The following is an 18,535-nucleotide window of genomic DNA, read 5'->3' on the forward strand; positions in this document are numbered from 1 at the left end:
GTGCAAACACACATGATCAGAGGTACGTGAGCAGAGTGTGGCTTCAAGATGTCTGTGTCATCCGAAGGCCAATGGTTTCCTGCATATTTGCTGTGAGTACACATCGCTATCTATAATTGTGCTGTAGCCCACAAAGTTTAACATGGTTTGCCTGGTGGGGCGCTTGGATTTTGAACTTAGCAACACTAGATGCTTGAAAGTATTGAGAAATGGGGCGGGACTTCTGTGGTTGGCAGTCATACCTTCATGAAGAGCTCCAATGACTGGGAAGGAACAGTTACAAATCTGCAACTACGACAGCCACGAGCCACTTGTGGCTTTTGACACTTGAAATGTGGCTAGTTCAAGTTAAGATGTGCTATGGCTATAAAATGCACACTAAATCTCGAAGATTAGGCACTAAAAAAGAGTCAAATAACTCATTAACAACTTTTCTGGGGTTTTTTTTTGAAGTATAGTTGATTTACAATGTAATGCTAGTTTTAGGTGCATAGCAAACTGATTCAGTGATTATTTATGTGTGTGTGTGTATATATATATATATATATATTCTTTCTCAGATTCTTTCCCCTTATAGGTTGTTACAAGACATGGAGTATAGTTCCCTGTGCTATACAATATATCCTTGATGGTTATCTATTTTATACATGCTGTTGTTTAGTCACTAAATCATGTCCAACTCTTGCAACCCCATAGATTATAACCCACCAGGCTTTTCTGCCTATGGGATTTCCCAGGCAAGAATACTAGAGTGGGTTGCCATTTCCTTCTCCAAGGGATCTTCCCGACCCAGGGATGGAACCCTTGTCTCCAGCGTCTCCTGAGTTGGCAGACAGATTCTTCACCACTGAGCCACTTGAGAAGCCCATTTTATATATAGCAGTGTGGATGTTTAATCCAAAACTCCTAATTTATCCATCCCTCATTAATAACTTTTTAGATTGATGATATATGGTATAATGATAAATTGGCTATACTAGATTAAGTAAAATGTTACTAAAATGTCACTTGTTCTTTTTTCCTTTCTGTATGTGATCACTAGAAAAATTTAGCTTGCACATGTGGCTCACATTATATCTTGACTGTACAGTGCTGACTCAGAGTACCTATTAAAACCAGAATCTCATAGAAGTGGCCCAGGAATCTGCATGCTTAATAAGCACCCAGGTGATTGAGATTATTGCCATTTGGGAACCCCTGATGTGGCACTGACATGGATCCCAAGGCAGAACACCTGGATTCTAAACTTGTTTCAAATTCTTTCTCATCAACATAATGCAGAGCTTGGATTAGACCTACCCCTGATGTGGCACTGACATGGATCCCAAGGCAGAACACCTGGATTCTAAACTTGTTTCAAATTCTTTCTCATCAACATAATGCAGAGCTTGGATTAGACCTAGAAAGTTGTATGACTTAAGGCTTCCAGCCCTATCGCTGCTGCTTAGTCTCTCAGTCATGTCCGACCCTTTGAGGCCCCATGGATTGTAGCTCGCCAGGCTCTTCCATCCATGGAACTTGCCAAGCAATAATGCTGAAGTGGGTTGCCATTTCCTACTCCCGGGGAGCTTCCCAACCCAGGGATCGAACATGTGTCTCTTGCATATCCTGATTGGCAGGTGGATTCTTACCATTAGTGCCACCTGGGAAGCCCTCCAGCCCCATTACCCACTATCCATCAATTTGTGAGACCCCCAGAGACTGATTGGACCCCAGTGGATAACAACTTCAGGCCATTGTTAACCTTATGAACTAATCACTTCATTCCTCCAAGAGGACTCTGACAAAAGATGGCAAGCAAGTCTTTAAATCTTTTACAATTCATCTTCAGCATGGGAAAAGGTCTTCCACTGGGGGAGGTAGGGGAGAAATGACTCATTCAAAATATTTCTGAAAGTAACCAATGAAATAAGTAAGCAATGCCATGTGGTTTTGGAGGAGGAAAGATAGGAAGCGGAGAAGGAAGTTTAGACTTCCATCTAAACCCCAAGGGTGCTTAGTGAAAAGGTGTGGATCCCTGGATCCCTGACTGTCAAGCCCATCAGCGGCTGGGTGTTAGATGTGAGATGATAGAATTTCAAGTAAATTCTTGAAATTTGAAGATTGAATTGATTGATTGAATCATGTGTGAGGACAAAGTTTACCAGACCTTCTAAAGGAAAAAGATCCTGGTCCAAGCCTTCTCCTTAATCGATCTAACAGTCCTCACTGTTCTTTATCACTTAAGTGACATGACAAAGGAGAAGGCAATGGCACCCCACTCCAGTACCCTTGCCTGGAAAATCCCATGGACGGAGGAGCCTGGTAGGCTACAGTCCATGGGGTCGCCAAGAGTCGGAAATGACTGAACGACTTCACTTTCACTTTTCCCTTTCATGCACTGGAGAGGGAAATGGCAACCCACTCCAGTATTCTTGCCTGGAGAATCCCAGGGTCGGCGGAGCCTGGTGGGCTGCCATCTATGGGGTCGCACAGAGTTGGACACGACTGAAGTGACTTAGCAGTAGCAGCGACATGACAAAGAAAGGCAAAAAGGGCCAGCAACAAGCTGGTCATTCTGCATCCATTTAGACATCAGTGCGGGGATCTTCCGGAGAAGGTGATGGCACCCCACTCCAGTACTCTTGCCTGGAAAATCCCATGGACAGAGGAGCCTGGTAGGCTACAGTCCATGGGGTCTCGAAGAGTCGGACACGACTGATGTGACTTAGCAGCAGCAGCAGGGATCTTCTATGGCTAGAAATACCCAGAACACGCAGAAAGATGGTTTTCTCCACTAAAGAATAATAATCCAAGACAGAGGGCTATGGCACTAGATGTCATGCTGAAAATCAAACACTTGCTGAAGAAATCCGTTCCTACATCTGGCTTTGCTGAGGACTCTCCTGCATTCAGCCTCAGACCTTCCTAGATTACATTTTCCTGTCAGTTTGATTCTCAAACTTGACTTAAATGTTGGCTTCTGCCCAAGCTCATTAAAGTAGGACTGCTGCTGCTAAGTCACTTCAGTCGTGTCCGACTCTGTGCGACCCCATAGACGGCAGCCCACCAGGCTCCCCGTCCCTGGGATTCTCCAGGCAAGAACACTGGAGTGGGTTGCCATTTCCTTCTCCAATGCATGAAAGTGAAAAGTGAAAGTGAAGTCGCTCAGTCGTGTCTGACTCTTAGCGACCCCATGGACTGTAGCCTACCAGGCTCCTCCGTCCATGGGATTTTCCAGGCGAGAGTACTGGAGTGGGGTGCCATTGCCTTCTCCGAAAGTAGGACTGGTCTGCCCCGAAAGAACTTTATCATTCCAGCCAGACAAAGCTTGCCATCAGGCGGAGAAGGAAGACAAACAAACTTATGAGAAGTGAAATAAACTGAACTGGGACACAGATTATGAGCTTGCACCATGAATAAACACGCAGAGATTCCAGGTAAACTGTGGTTCTGTTTACAATGAAACAGGACGTTCTTTCGGGAGCTCTCCTCCTAGCTTATCTGATTAGCAGTTCCTCGTTCATATGATCCTCTTCTCAAAAGCTTTCCATTGCCCAATATGGTCATTTTACTTAAATGTCTTTGCCAAAATGATCGAAACATTCACAATTCAACTGCCTCCAACGGATTAAATACATAGACTAAGCACAGCAAACTTCCCTGATAGCTTAGTGGGTAAAGAGTCCACCTGCAATGCAGTAGATGTGGGTTTGATCCCTGGGTCTGGAAGATCTTCTAGAGTAGGAAATGGCAACCTACTCCAGTACACTTGCCTGGGAAATCCCATGGACAGAGGAGCCTGGTGGGCTACGTCCAAAGAGGCGCAAAGAGTCGGACACAACTGAGCGTGCTAACACACACACACACACCAACATATCAAATAATAATAGTGAAACTGACACAATAGAAATCTCACTGGCTTAGGAAAGAATTCCTGTGTTCTAGAACCAGCGCTGTTGTTCATGAGTGTTATAAAGTCTTTTCACTGATCCGGGAGTACTAATCTTTGCACAGGTATGTCCTGTGGATCTAAACGAGATGCCAAACACATTAAACAAGATTTTTAGTATTTTCCACTTAGCTACTTTGTTCTGGTGGTTGGGGTAAAAGGGTTTATGTGATTCATTATTATGAGACAGCATTCAAAGTTTCAGAGTTACTTTCATTGTAAGAAGCAAACTAACCAAGAAAAAAAAAAAGTAATAATGCCAAAGCACTACTTTATTGTTTAGTTTGAGAGATTACAGCCAGATGGTATCTTGTTAAAGTTACATCCTTGCTTTAGGAGTGTGTTCCAACCACCATGCCTTCCAGCCACACCATCACTAACTCTAGCACACCTGGGCGTGTCCATGTATGGGACACTTCAGGTGACAGCTCACCGCAGTAAATGACAGCTTGTGGGCCAGGAATAAGCATCAAAATGGACAACACAAACTGTAGAGGAAACTCCAAAAGAACAAAGAGCCTCTCTCTCTCTTCTCATTCAGTATATTCGCCCATGTACTTGGACACACATGTGTGCATGTTATACGTGTGCATATGTTCTCCCAGACTGTCTCAAGCTTACTGAATAAGCAATGACTCAGAGTCCAGTGGGCTGACCTCTTGCTGCAGAGCAAAAATTCCAGTGCATAGGTGTTCTTTTGTTTTCCTACAAGGAAAGAATGAAGAAGATGGCAGGGATGAATCATTAAAATGCTGCTGTTTAAATGAGAGAAAAGAGGGGACTTCCCTGGTGGTCCAATGGCTGAGACTCTACGCTTCCACTGCAGGGGGCATGGGTTCCATCCCTGGTCAGGGAATTAAGATCCTGCATGCAACACAGAGTGGTCAAAATTAATCAGTTATTTATGAAGAAAGAAGGAATCAAATGAAAGAGTCCCAGGTTCCTGATCTGGGGGAACAGAGGAATAACAAGGTGAATGTAATGGTAAAAACCAATGATAACAATAAAAACACTGATGGCTCCAGGAAGCTCTCACATCCCCCTTCAACTCTAAAATTGGAAATACAAAACTGGAGTGCCAGTGAGGCAGGGAGTACAGGTGTGTGAGTTCCGTGCTTCAAACTACATGTCACCTCACCACAAGAGTAAAGGCAGAGGTCCTAGAAGATGCATGAAATCCCCGGGACGGGAGGGAGAGGGGAGAGGCTACGGAAAATTTAGCAACGGTAGTCACAGCTAGAGGTGCTGAGAAGAGGTGGAGAGAACAAATCCCCATCCAAGGCAAAGGGAGAGGGCGCTTTCAGAACGAACAGGTTGTCACAATGCCAGATGCTGGAAAGAGATGCAGGAAGAAAGAAAGAGGACTGAGATGCAGCCAGTAGTTTGGTCAATAACGTGGCCATGAGGATCCTTGGTGGCATATTTGCAACAGCGTGGCAAGGCAATACCATGTGGGATAGTCATTGATAAATGTACGCCTCACGCTGCCTCTAAACAAATGCCAGTGAAGAGAAACCCCACTTGAGAAGGCAGATTAGCAAATCTAGGAAAGAGAGACAGTGTGGAAGGAAAACTTGAATCCAAACAGCTGTGAGATTTTGGGGGTATGAACCATATGAATAAAAGCTGGTTAACTGCAATGGGATGAAAGAGATTTGAAGGGACCCAACCTGGAACTTGAAGGAGTCACTGGGGTGGAGACAGGGTAAAAGAGACCCTGGCAGCAGGCAGACTCAGCCTCCAAATCCAGTCCAGCAAGGACCCAGTGTCCCAAAGGGTTGCCAACCACCAGCCACGAGTCACCAGGGGCGGCAGACAGCCTGGGAATGAGGTGAGGGAATGGGGCACATTTGTCAACATGGCAAACTGTCAAGTTTTCCAGCAAATAAACTAAACCAGGTACAGAGAGGAAGCAGCAGGAGGAGCTAGTCTAGGAGGTGGCGAGACAAGACAAACAGCATCAGAGAAGCAGGGCAGATAAATGGGGTCTCACCAGTGGACTCTGATCCAGGGGAAATAGGCCAGCCCCTGGGGAGGGCTGTCAAGGGCAAACAGAAAGGGTCCGTCCGACAGGAGTGGGGATACTGAGTGCCAGGCAGATTCCCCAGGGAGGGGCTGGGGCCCCGTGACTTCGTAGAAGCCAGCAGCAGACCTGGGTGTAAAGCAGACCCAGAAGGGCTGACAGAGGGACCAACTGAAGCCCAGATCACTGGGCCAGGACCCTCGGTTCCTTTCCCTAGTAAGGCAGAAAGGGCCTGGAGCAGGACACTCAGGGAAGCCCAGTTTCATGCAGAAAATGCCAAGAGAGGACTATCAAGGTTGAGAAGCAAACAGGGGCCAGAGAAGTGATGCTTTAAGATATAGTGAGCCTCATCTTAGAAAAAGAAGAAGGTAAGGGAGAGTCCTTGTGGCTCAGCTGGTAAAGAATCCGCCTGCAATGGGGCAGGCCTGGGTTCGATCCCTGGGTTGGGAAGATCCCCTGGAGAAGGGAAAGGCTGCCCACTCCAGTATTCTGGCCTGGAGAATTCCATGGACTGTGTAGTCCATGGTGTGGCAAAGAGTCAGACGTGACTGAGCAACTTCACTTTTTCACTTTCACTTTCAAAGGAGAGTCCAGAGATAGTCATGAAGAGTATATTGTGGGGCGGAGACCAAGGAAGGGATCGTGTATCATATTCTCAAGACATGTGTGCCCTTGCTCTCCTCAGGTATAACCAGCCACAGATACAGAGATATCGTGGAGCAATCACTCATCAAACACAAGGCACCCTGTAATCAGACCAAATCAGAGGCTGATCTGTCTGAGTTCAAGGAAGGGTTTCTTGGTTATGAAGATGGAGAAAAACTCACACAAGCCCCCATGAAATGTTATAAGCGTTCCTTCTTCAGAAATTGGTTTTTCACAGTGCCTATTCACCTGTTCTGAGATACTTCTAGGGTTCTAACTGAGGGCCGAGAAGTGAGTTCAAGACTTCACACAGGACAAGGCAGCCCTTTTCCTCCTCCTGGCCGCACTGGGTTTTGCGAATCTTCATGTTCGGGATAACAGCTAAAGGCTCCCTTTCAGTGAAGTGACTGAAAAGGGAAAGCTCTTCCTAGCCAAACAAAGGCTTCCTAATCATCAACTCTTATTTTAAACTTTGCAAATGATCCCAAGTTCTTAAGTACCAATAACGGTTCTTAAAAACTTTCTGACTTAAGTTGTCACCTTAAAAATTGTACGCTGGGTAAGTGAAGTCAGATAGAGAAAGAACAAATATCATATGAAATCACTCATATGTGGAATCTAAAAAAATAAATAAATAAACTTATTAGAAAAAAAGAAAGTAGACTCACAGATATAAAAAATGAACTTGTGTGGAACTTCTCTGGAGGTCCAGTGGTTAAGAGTCCACCTGCCAATGCAGAGGACATGGTTCGATACCTGACCCGGGAAGATTCCACGTGCTGCAGGGCAGCTAAGCCCAAAGGCCGCAATTACTGAAGCTTGAGCACTCTAGACTTCATGCTCCACAACCAGAGAAACCACTGCAATGAAAATAAATAAAATTAATATTAAAAAAAAAAACTTGTGGTTACCAAAGGGAAAAAGTAGGGGAGGGATAAATTGGGAGTTTGGGATCAGTAGACACACACTATTATATATAAAATCGGTAACCAACGGGACCTACTGTGTAGCACAGGGAACTATATTCAATATCCTGTAATAACTTATAATGGAAAAGACTCTGAAAAAAATATATATATATACGTAGACTCATAAGAAAAGACCCAGATGCAGGGAAATATCGATAGCAGGAGGAGAAGGGGACGACAGAGAATGAGATTGTTGGACGGCATCACCAACTCAATGGACATGAGCTTGAGAAAACTCTAGGAGATGGTGAAGAACAAGGAAGCCTGGCCTGCTACAGTTCATAGGGTCACGAAAAGTCGGACACAATTTAGAGACTAAACAACAAAATATATATGTATACACATGCACACACACACATACACACACACATACACACACCCATATATGTATATAACTGAGTCACCTTGCTATACACCTGAATCTGAATCACTGTAAATTAACTATACTTCATTGTATGCTTGGCTTTCCTTTAAGGGGAGAATGTTTTGGATTTGTTTTTTTTTTTTTTTTTAGATGAAGGACCTGTACCTTTACATTAACATCTTAACCAAAAGAATAAAGCACTGTGATTCCTCAACTGCTGAGTCCGGGAAGCTGGGGGTTGCTGGGCAATAATCCAGAGAGAACTTTCAGAGGACGAGGAGCTAGCACCCAGCAGTCTCCTGTTTCTTTCGAGAGATTAAATCATACCTCCCCAGGTAATCAGACTGACCTTAATAAAAGTTCTCAGTAAAGAAATGAAGAGGACACCTTGACCCAAAAATCTCTGGCACATGTATCAGGAACGTGGCAAGGATATACATGAGGACAAGTCTGGTTCCAAACTGTGGCTTATTTTCAAATCCAGTAAAACATAGAGCATGGGTAAATTTGCAAATTTCAGTAAAAGCAATTCAAACATGAAGTTGTTGGAGCTTTGGTACATGTATTGTTTTTGAAAATCCTCTTTCCCATTTCTCAATATCGTGTATGAGATGCCTAAATGTAGACTTCTTTTTTTTGATTCGGTAAATGTATTTATTTACCTGGGTTCGAATAAGACACACAGGCACCCAAAACCTAGGAGATAATGAGATACTTGTTATTTCTTGAATCAATACAGATGACGTTTCAAAAACACGATTTAGCTACTGGGAATATTTGACTTCTCAATAAATCACATCGATAGGCAATTTCAAACACTTCCAGAAAGAAAATAGTCCATTTCCATGGTTTGTAACCCATACACTGATATAGACCAGGAATCACTCTCGCCCTACCTTTCCCTGCCTCCATCACCTGGCAGAATCTCACCTGCCCAAAGGCCGAGGGCGGGGCAGATGACAGTTAGCAGGGAGAGGATAGAGCAAGCCACAGCTGCTCTGATTTCATAGATGTGGGTTTACTCCACCCCCCAGTGCACCATCTGATCTCCCCGCTCCTTCTGTGTTTCCCCAGTCCCTTCTGCTGGTTGCCTCCATTGAAACCTCCTCTCCAAGATCCAAGAAACATCATGGGACTTACGACGGGGTAGCCCTGGGCTCGAATCCTAACTCCAGGGTTAATAGATGCAAACTACTTCATATGGAATGGATAAATAACAAGGTCCTACTGCCTGAAGAATTGATGCTTTTGAACTGTGGTATAGGAGAAGACTCTTGAGAGTCCCTTGGACTGCAAGGAGATCCAACCAGTCCATCCTAAAAAGGAAATCCATCCTGAATATTCATTGGAAGGACTGATGCTGAAACTGAAGCTCCCATACTTTGGCCACCTGATGAGAAGAACCAACTCACTGGAAAAGACCCTGATGCTGGGAAAGACTGAAGGTGGGAGGAGAAGGGGATGACAGAGGATGAGATGGTTGGATGACATCACCGACTCAATGGACATGAGTTTGAGTAAGCTCCGAGAATTGGTGATGGACAGGGAAGCCTGGCGTGCTGCAATCCATGGGGTTGCAAAGAGTAGGACATGACTGAGCGACTGAACTGAACTGAACTGTATAGCACAAGGAACTATATTCAACACCCTGGGATTAAACCACAATGGAAATGAATATAAAAAATGATGTCTATAGGTGTATAAATGAGTCACTTTGCTGTACAGTAGAAATTAACACAACACTGTATATCAACTATGCTTCAATAAATACATAAATAAAGACCAAAAAAGTTCAAAATGGGTCTCACTGGGCTAAAATCAAGGTGTCATCAGGGCTGCATTCCTTCTGGAGGTTCTGAGTAAGAACCTACCACCTTGCCTTTCCCAAATTCTGGAGGCAGCCTGCCTTCCTTGGCTGGTGGCCCCTTCCTCCCTCCATCTTCAAAGCCCACACTGCAGCATCTTCCAATCGCCCTCTGACTCTGCTCTTCCCACTTTTTTCATGGACACACTTCTGATTACACTGGCTAATCCTGGAATATCTCCCCACCACCATACCTTTACATTAATCATATCCAAAGTCCATTCTGCCATGCACAGTGCTCTGTTCACAGGATCAGGGGATTAGGATGTGGACGTTTCTAAGGACCATTTTTCTGCCAACCATAGCTCAGCGTGTAGTGTGTTCTCAACACATAGGAGCTGTCATGGCAGAAGCAGAAGGAGGAGGAAGAAGGAGAAGCAGGAGGAGGGGCCTAAGAAATTCATTTCCTGAATATTGAAAACTGGTTCCAAAGTGAATTCAAATAAATCCACAGATAGCTCATCCAAAACGTCTGTGAAGGAAAACTAGGGATATTTGTGGTATGTCATCAACTTTCATAGGCTAGCATTAGAGATAACAGCTAACTCTTCCACAGGAAATACAGTTTTAGTACTAATAAATATAGTTTAGTAATATTTACTAATACTAACTTTCTCACTATATCAGTAAGTATGGTTTATATAAACCACTTAAAATCATGAAGATTTCCATGGCAGTTGGGTGGTTAAGAATCTGCCGGCCAATGCAGGGGGCACAGGTTGGATTTCTGGTCCGGGAAGATCCCACATGCTGAAGGGGACCTGCTAAATTTATTAATACATTTAATTCTCAACAGTCAGGTGACATTATTATTTTGCCTAAAAGAACCTAAAAACACAGAAGTTAGGTTCCTTGCTCAAAATCTTATAGCAAAACAAAGATTCAAACCCAAGCCCTCAGGGTCCTAAGCCTAAACTCTTAATCACTCAGTTCTATCTTTCTCAATAATTAACAGATTCATTCATAATGGTCCTACTTACATTTTTCAACATAATCATTTTTCTCATAAAGTATTTTGATCCTCTTAAAGTTATCAGTGCCAGGCGTTGGGCTTTCCTTCTGTTCGCCTTTCAGAGCAAAGACACAGACCCATTCAGTGCTTTAGTATAATGCTATCTAAACTCCAAGAAAAACGATCTTAATTATTTTAACAAAAGACAACCCTACATAGTACAAATAAGAATGGTCTCTTTGCTCGTTTACTGAGTGGCTGCCTTGCCCATCTGTTGACATCACCAGCCCTGGGCCTTCAGCCATAATGCGGTTACCCAAGAGCACATAGATGGTACTTTTTCTTGTAAATGGTTTTCCAAAATGCCCCCAGCATCAGATACCTTCTGTCAGGCTAGACTTCTCCAAAATATGCATGTTGCAAATTTCTCAAATACTGGAGGAATTGCATGTGTGGTGAAAAACAGGAGCTTTGATCAGAGCACACACTCCAACAAAAAATTTTTATTCTAAACCTCAGCTAGAACGCTGTTGAGAACAAAATTGTATGAAGGGTTTCCTCTCACAATGTTAACCAAATAGAGGTGGATGGAAAAAGGCAGTTTCAAACACTGGGCTGAAAGCCTGGGCCCCACGACTAGACTGGACTGGAACCAACTTACATGAAGGATTATATTCAATATAAGCTTTGGAGACTGTTCTGGACAGTCTTGCCATGGCTTTGGCCATCAGCACCTTAACCCTTTCTCCGTGTTCGAAGACACTGCCTATCTTCATAGCCTATCACCACCAAAGGTGAAAATGCCCCCACCCGACCTGCTCCAACGTCTGGTGGGGAAGGCTGGCCACCTGACCTCTAGTGACCAGATGCTCTGGCTGGGTTTTGCCCCTGGATTGAGTGACCCAGCTTTATCTTCCTTCACCACACTTATCACTCCATTTATGAGCTCATGTATTGTATTTCCCCAACTGAATGTAAGGCTCCATGAGGACAGTCAATTTTGTTCACTGATATATTCCTAGTATTGAATATAATTCCTGGCTCGTAAAAGGAATGTGATACACTTCTTGAATGAATGAGTAAATGAATGGATAGATGGAATAAATGGATCCATGTGTGAAGGAAGGTGAACTTCCCTTTCTGTTTCCCACAGGATCATGCATGATAAGGAACACATTCCTTCAGTCAACTGTTATCAGTAAGAGAAAAACATAAGGGGCAAAACAAGATCATGTTACTGCTTTGCAGAAGGGGGCATTCACTCCTTCAACTTACCAAAAGGATATTTTCAAAAGGGTGGAGTATCACCATTTTGAGAACTGCAACTTCCAAAACTCCCAAGACGAAGAAAATATCACAAAATGATGCAAACATACCAGATAGGAGGCCACTGCCAGTCACCTTGGAGGACAAGGAGAAGTGTTTAAAAAACAGTGTTAGCCTTTAAAAAAGCCCCGATTTTTTTTAATTTAAATTTATTTATTTGTAATTGGAGGATAATTGCTTTACCATATTATGTTGGTTTCTGCCATATAGCAACATGAATCAGTCATAGGTACACATATGTCCCAATATTTTTAAAGGGAAGAGGATTTATAGAATATACCACAATATTTAATATCAACCCCTTTAAAAATCTACAACAGATTAACAGCTATCATGAAATCTGCATATTTTAATGAACATACGTTTCCACCCCACTTATATTTCACTCTCCATGCAGAATATGCCCAGCTGCCTCCACAATTACTTTATAATATATTTTCTAGAACAACTACCATCATAGATGTCCTTTACTTGATAAACCCCAATTTATGCATGTGTGTTAGAATTATAATATCCAGAGCTAGGGGTAGTCTTCCAGAAATTATGAGAATACAACATCATCACTCACCCTTGTAGTATCAATAGATGTCTATCAAAGTAGCCCATGATTTCATTTTTCTTTCAGCACCTTCTTCATACTGCACATTGGAATTGCTCCTAAGCTGATTGTTCCACACTCTTCAGATTTCATAAAAAGATGAAGAGTTGAACTCAGTGACAAACTTAGGATATTCACCTAGTTCCCCTCCTGCTCCACATTCTTATAAAGGACTGAAGAGATGATTTTTTAAATACTGGACCATAAGAGGAGTGAAAAACAATAAGCAGTACCCAACATTAACTAGAAATTTTGAGACAAAAAGGCAGTAAGACAAAAATCAGACAGGATCAATTTGTTGGAGGAAAATACAATCAAACATCTGTAAGGAAGAAGTCTTCTACAGAGAAAGGTGATTACACTGCCCTCCAAGCTTCCAGGCAATGGATCCAAGAAGCAAGAGCGGTAAATCCAGAAAAAAAAAAAAAAATGATAGGTCAATTAGGTCACTACATTTGAAGCAGCCACATCTCTTGGTGCTTCACTCTTGCCCTCTTGAACTGAGTGGTCACCAACAGACTAAAGTGAGAGATTGGAGCTCCCAGGCTGGAGAGGCATCAGTCACCTGAAGCTACCACAGAAAGTGGCTTGATGCTCACCAAGGCCATCTTCCTCTTCCTGTACACAGGAAAGCTATATTTGCCAGCTTCCTTGGTAGTTAGGTTGAGACAAGGAGATAAAACCAGTCAATCCTAAAGGAAATCAACCCTGAATATTCATTGGAAGGGCTGAGGCTGAAGCTCCAATACTTTGGCCACCTGATGCAAAGAGCCAACTCATTGGAAAAGACCCTGATGTTGGGAAAGAGTGAAGGCAAAAGGAGAAGGGAGAGGCAGGGGATGAGATGGTTAGATAGCATCACTGACTCATTGGACAAGAATTTGGGCAAACTCCAAGAGATTGTCAAGGACAGGGGAGCCTGGTGTGCTGCAGTCCAGGGGGTCGCAAAGCAACTGAACAACATGTAACTACTTTCTAGCCAGTGGGTGTCAATGAAATGGACCCCTTACAGGCCTGGTTATGAAAGTGCTGTACAACTATCCTCAGTCTTTCTTCTCTGAAAGTAAAGGATCCGGGAAGATCTGTGAGGGGGCCCTGGAAGACGACAGTGCCCCAAGATGGAAATAGTCAGGATTTCGAATTCAAGAGAGAGAGAAACAAATCTTTATTTAGCTACTAAGATCTGTGGGTTATTTCTTAGTTACCATGACTAATCCTATAGCCCAGGAAACCCTGAGAAGATACGGAAGAGCTACAACCAAAAAACTGCACACCAGCATCTCCATCAGGGTGCTTCCAGGAAATGGACAGCATATTCAAGAAGTTTATCACAGAGATACAAATAGACTATCTCAAGAGGTAAGGACAGGGCTGAGGGAATCATCTAGGGATGATGAAGCTCTCAGGGGTCTCAGTGGAGAACATGACCTCCCCCAGGCCTGAAGGGGGAGAGATGGAGCACTTACCAGAAGAGCTGAAGCTTTAGAGGAGGAGTATCCCTCAGGGGAGGACTTCAGATTCTAGGCAGAAACATCACCTCTGCCAAAACTAGGACGACAGAGGGAGGGTAAGAGAGAAGAGGAGATCAACACTCCTGTCTTTCCTCCTGTCCTCTAGACTCAGCTGAGTGTCCCTTTGGCTGAGCCAACTGAAAGGCAGTGGGTAAGGGAGTCCAGTGATGCAGAGATCAGCCTCCCAGGGCCCGTGATGAGGCTGATTAGGACAGAGCGTGGATTTGGGAGACAAACTGAGAGAAGCCTGAACAACTTCCCAGCAGCCCATCCTGCCAATCCCCAGGCACCAGGGATGGGCACCTGTGATCAGAAAGAGAGACAAACATGAAGATGAGTCAATAACAAAGAATCAAAGATTTAAGGCAAGAGGAGCACAAAAGCAGAAGAAAGAAGGCAACAGACTCTAAGGAGCAAACAGAAGAGGATTAACACATTTTATCTTGTGAAAATCCAAGAACTGGCTATTGCAAGCCCAGGTGGCACAGTGATAAAGAATCTGCCTGCCAAGCAGGAGACTCAGGTTTGATCCCTGGGGCGAGAAGATCCCCTGGAGAAGGAAATGGCAACACAGTACAGTATTGTTGCCTGGGAAATCCTATGGTCAGAGGAATCTGGCGGGCTACAGTCCATGGGATCGCAGAGAGGTGGTCATGACTTAGTGTCTAAACAGAAGCAGCATCATATCTATAAATTAAGAACCAGCTACTATACAAGAAAATTTTAGAAATTTTAAGAATTGACTCAGAAAACAAAATATTCACTGAATATATGGAGTTAGAGAAAGTTCACAGTAACTTGTTGACCTGGAAAAACTGAGCCAAGGGATTCTTTAAGACTATATCATCAAAAGGGAAAAATGGAAAATACATGTTTTTTAAAGAGTATGAAGTGCCAATTCCATCTAGTGAAAATTCTAGAAATAGAGAACAGAAAAAATTCTAGGAATGGAAAAGAACAAGTAATGAAAAAAAAAAGAAAAAGAAAATTTCCTAGGGCTGAAGAAACATGAGTTAAAACTATTCATCAATTTCTAAAAGACCTACTCTTTGATTTTTTTTTTTTACTCTACTGTTGTAAAATTCAGAAGTTCAAAGATAAAAAGAAAATCCTAAGTGCTTCTTGAGAGAATAAAATAGGTTACTTAAAATTAATGAGTTTCTGAGCAGCATCAAATTTCTCCTTGACAAGACGTAATGCTAAAAAAATAATACAGTAATACCTTAAAAGTTCTGAGGGGCAATTACTTTGAATGTAGAATCTGATTCCTACTCAAATTAACTTTGAAAAGGAAAAACAAAAGCATTTTCACAGACATTCAAAGATTCACACACAGGCCTTCTCTAATAGATTTAACCAAGCAAGAAAGAGAAATTAATTCAAACAGACGAAAATGTGGGACCCATGGATCAACAGAAAACAGAAAAACTAATAAAAACATAGTTCGCTTAGAGATATCTTTAAAAATTTTTGGAGATGGGAGGGAGGTTCAAAAGGGAGGGGATATATGTATATCTACAGCTGATTCATGTTGAGATTTGACAGAAAACAAAAAAATTTTGTAAAGCAATTATCCTTCAATAAAAAATTAATTAAAATAAATTTTTAACAATAATCTGCAACTTAAAAATCCCAGAAGACCTAAACATGGGAGGCGGCATGGTTGAGGAGTAGAGGGAAACTAGTGAAAATAATTTTTCACTAACCTTCTAGATTTGTTTGAAATGTGAAACAAAAATAGTATCGATAATTAATTTCAAATAATTAATTTGGAATTAATATTTCAAATATGAATTAACCTAACAATGGGGCTTCCCTGGTGGCTCAGTAAAGAATCTGCTTTACCAAGAGGCTGCAGTCAGCACTGGTGCAAAGCAATCCTGTGCTCCAGCTGCATGGATGGCGAAAGTTTCTTTCTAGGGCCCTGGACTCTCTGGTGGATGTTGGCTGCACCCTCTGGACTGTTGTCTCTTCCTGTAACATCCTTTTTTTTCTGTAAGAACACTTAGTTGGTGATTCCATAGCCTTCTCAGCCTACTTCCTACCCATACAAGTTGGAGCTCTATTTCTGTCTCTTTCAACCCAATCTTGCAGTGCTTCCAGTCAATAAGGGCTTCCCTGGTGACTCATTTGGTAAAGAATCTGCCTGCAATGCAGGAGACGCAGGTTCAACCCCTGGGTCAGGAAGATCCCCTAGAGAAGAAAATGGCAATCCACTCCAGTATTCTTGCCTGGAGAATCCCATGGACAGAGGGGCCTGCCTGTCGGCTACAGTCTGTTGGATCACAAAAAAGTGAGCATGACGTAGTGACTAAACAACAACAACAAAAATGGGAAAGGGAGACTAACTCTAGATATGAGATTTTATTAAATAAAAGCAAATAATACTATGTAAAATTTTTTACAATCTATAGGGCATGCTTTTCTATAAAAATATGAATTAATAAAAATTGATCCAAAAAGAGGTAGAAAATGTGAGTAGATGAATACCTACATAAGGATTTAAAAAGTAGTCAAACTTGAATTCTTAAAAAAAAAAGATGGCACCAAGACCAAATATTTCCTAGGGATTTCTGTTCCTTGAAGAAAGTGGTAATCCTTAAATTATACATCTATCTGAAAGTACACAATAGTAAAGTGAATCCAGACTCATTCTGCATAGTTAACATCACTTTGATTCCAAACCCAGAAGACAAGGTGAGCTCGAGACCAAAAGAAGGAAGAAACCATAGGTCAAAGTTACCTATGAATGTATGAACATAGATATAAAATACCAAAAAATATATTAGCAAATAAAATTCAGAATATATTATCATTTTTAATTATAGCCAAACAGAATCCACCTAGAAAATGCAAGTTCAGTTCAGTTCAGTCGCTCAGTCATGTCCAACTCTTTGTGACCCCATGGACTGCAGCACACCAGGCCTCCTTAGAGGCCAACTCCCAGAGTCCACCCAAACCCATGTCCATTGAGTCAGTGATGCCATCCAACCATCTCATCCTCTGTCATCCCCTTCTCCTCCTGCCCTCAATCAGGAGTATGTCAATATTAGGAAAGTTATGATGTTGTTGTTTAGTCACTAAGTCATGCTCATTCTTTTGTGACACGATAGGCTGTAACTGGCAGGCAGGTCCCTCTGTCCACAAGATTTCCCAGGACAATATTAGGAAAGTTATTATGTCATCGGGCTTCCCTGATATCTCAGTTAGTAAAGAATCAGCCTGCAATGCAGGAGACCCCGATTCGATTCCTGGGTTGGGAAGATCCCTTAGAGAAGGGATAGGGTACCCACTCCAGTATTCTTGGGCTTCCCTTGTGGCTCAGCTGGTAAAGAATCCGCCTGCAATGTGCAAGATTTGGGTTTGATCCCTGGGTTGGGAAGATCTCCTGGAAAAGGGAAAGGCTACCCACTCCAATATTCTAGCCTAGAGAATTCATTCATGGACTATATAGTCCATGGGGTCACAAAGAGTCAGACATGACTGAGCACCTTTCACTTTGGAGGACTGAGACCCAAGTATTAATGTGGGTTGGAATCACAATAAGAATAAAATAATAAAGGTTTATGGGGGTGAGAACCAGGATAAAAAATCTCTATTACAAAATGTAATGATATTTTTTAGAGAATAAAATGGCAACCCACTCCAGTATTCTTGCCTAGAAAACTCCGTGGACTGAGGAGCCTGGTAGGCTACAGTCCATGGGGTCACAAAGAATTGGACACGACTGAGTGACTTCACTTCCACTTTCTTTAATGATATTTTTAATAAGGTAAATGCAGTCATTATGGATGGAAAGATAAAAATTATAGAGATGTTTCTTCTCCCCAAATTAATCTGTAAATTCAATACAATCTAAATAATGTCCAACAGAACTTTTAATGGAATTGGCAAGATGATTTTCAAGTTCATCATGAAGAGAAAATATAAGAACTTCATTTTGAAAGGATCAGAGGGAACTATTAAATATCAAAACAGACTTCAAATCTGAGTTAATGAAAAGAGTGTGTTATTGGTACAGGAATAGAGAAATAAATCAATAAAATAACAGAGTCCAGAAACAGAAATAACCCAATGGGAAAAATATGGATAAACAAATACATGGTGTTGAGACAATTAGGAATTTATTAAGAAAAATTGAGCTAGACTTCCCTTCTATACAGAATACTCCAAAACAAAGCCCAGATGGGTTGAAAAGCTAAGCATCTTTTTAAAAAGCTATAAATATTAGGCAAAAATACAGAGAATTTATAACCTTGGATAAAGTCATTTTTAACCAAGACAAAACCAGAATTTCCAAAAGCAAAAATCCAAAGATTTGCTATCATGAACATTTAATGCATTCATGAGAAA

At 42.2% G+C, this 18,535-nt stretch overlaps 1 long non-coding RNA gene across 2 annotated transcripts in view; it reads right to left on the reverse strand.

Moving 5' to 3' along the window:
* Positions 1–18,535, reverse strand: part of LOC145539281 (uncharacterized) — a 192,255-nt gene that overhangs the window by 103,840 nt on the left and 69,880 nt on the right. Inside the window, exons 3-5 of one of the 2 annotated variants that reach the window (XR_014077689.1) lie at positions 12,023–12,148; positions 8,594–8,627; positions 7,268–7,459 (exon numbers count right to left, since the gene is read on the reverse strand). This is a non-coding gene — a long non-coding RNA (uncharacterized LOC145539281). The remainder of the gene's footprint in view (positions 1–7,267; positions 7,460–8,593; positions 8,628–12,022; positions 12,149–18,535) is intronic. The other variant, XR_014077690.1, reaches the window with a different exon arrangement.

The sequence above is a fragment of the Giraffa tippelskirchi genome, chromosome 2, assembly GCF_054371585.1.
Source record: "Giraffa tippelskirchi isolate mGirTip1 chromosome 2, T2T-mGirTip1v1.2.pri, whole genome shotgun sequence".
NCBI classification, from domain to species: domain Eukaryota; kingdom Metazoa; phylum Chordata; class Mammalia; order Artiodactyla; family Giraffidae; genus Giraffa; species Giraffa tippelskirchi.